Source organism: Chiloscyllium plagiosum, chromosome 14, assembly GCF_004010195.1.
Source record: "Chiloscyllium plagiosum isolate BGI_BamShark_2017 chromosome 14, ASM401019v2, whole genome shotgun sequence".
In the NCBI taxonomy this organism is placed as follows: domain Eukaryota; kingdom Metazoa; phylum Chordata; class Chondrichthyes; order Orectolobiformes; family Hemiscylliidae; genus Chiloscyllium; species Chiloscyllium plagiosum.
In genome coordinates, this window is record NC_057723.1 from 37,454,835 (window position 1) to 37,456,048 (window position 1,214).

The window sequence follows — 1,214 nt, forward strand, 5'->3', positions numbered from 1 at the left end:
GTGGGGGGGGGGGGGGGGGAGGGATGGAATCACCATGAGAGAGGGTTGGGGTGGGGAGGTAATTGGAAGGTAACAAGTTTGTGGGTTGGTTATCGGGGATGGGTGGTTCGTCTTCCTGCCTTCCCCCGGAATAGCGGAACCGGTACCAGGCCGGGCCGCTGAATGCACAGCGAATCCAAGTCGAGGCCCTGCGGCAGCTACTTTCCGCTCGGGAATCGCTGATAAAGGCCTTAGTCAAGGATGCGTACGGGGCGGCCTGGTAAGTCAGCACCTACCTCAACACAACCGCCGTAAGGGAAGAGCAAAGTTCCAAAGTGAGTTAAAAACAAACCAGGGGGAGAAATCCTCCCCTCGGCAACGGGGATCAGGCTGGCAGTTCACTGAGAGGGAAGGACGGTGGGAGAGAAGCCGCCGAGCTGTCACCGAGCGGCTGCCATGGTTGCTCGAGCGCCGCTAAACATTCAGCGACGTCAGCGCGTCCCAACCGCCAGCGCGCGCCCACACCCCCCGGGGGGGCGGGGCAAAGTGATTGACAGCGGGCTTAACCACCCGCATCACGAGCACGGGGACATAGTTACCAATCACTGCCTGACGGAGGCGGGCTGATAGGTATCGTGACAAGTCAGACTGCTCTGCAGAGTCTCAGTTACCAGAATGTCGGAATTAGCGAAAGCTTGTTTCTCTTATAACTGGGCTTTCGCATAAAAGAGTCCTTTGATATCCCGAGAAAATAAATAAAGTGATATGGGAAAAGATATAGGTGCATTAATGTGAAAGATGGATCCAGAGTTGGTTCACGTTATTAGCGCTCCCGTATTGACCTCGACATACGCTGGTGCACCAGATTTCTTACTGCAGGTTTATTTTTGTAAACGTTCTTATTCCGCCCCGCCCCCCACCACGCATACTTGGTGTCTCCTGTTGCTGATGCTTCCACAGTAGCAGCTACACAGTTCTCATCTATGGAATTATCATCCCAGTTAAGTCCTCATTCATCAACTATGTCTTACAAAATATTTCTTCCCTGCAAGTCGACACCAGCCATTGATCCTCTCGGTTTGACAGAAATTCGTCTTGCGGTTAATGACTCCTTTGAATCCTTCTACTCACCAATGAAACAGTACCAAACACTCAAGAACAAGATTGTGGACAGTTTCTATGTTTTGGTCACAGAGTCATTCAGCTTGGAAACAGGCCCTTCAGTCCAACCAGTC

The 1,214-nt window shown here is 52.2% G+C and overlaps 1 protein-coding gene across 11 annotated transcripts in view; it reads right to left on the reverse strand.

The window, feature by feature from the left end:
• Window positions 1–483, reverse strand: part of LOC122556642 (mitogen-activated protein kinase 9) — a 57,852-nt gene extending 57,369 nt beyond the window's left edge. For 4 of the 11 annotated variants that reach the window (XM_043703598.1, XM_043703599.1, XM_043703600.1 and 1 more), the window contains exon 1: window positions 276–481. The gene's annotated coding sequence lies outside the window, so the exon portion shown is untranslated. Of the gene's footprint in view, window positions 1–275 lie in introns of all 11 variants that reach the window. The other 7 variants (XM_043703604.1, XM_043703595.1, XM_043703605.1 and 4 more) reach the window with 3 other exon arrangements.
• Between the last annotated feature and the right edge of the window lie 731 nt (window positions 484–1,214).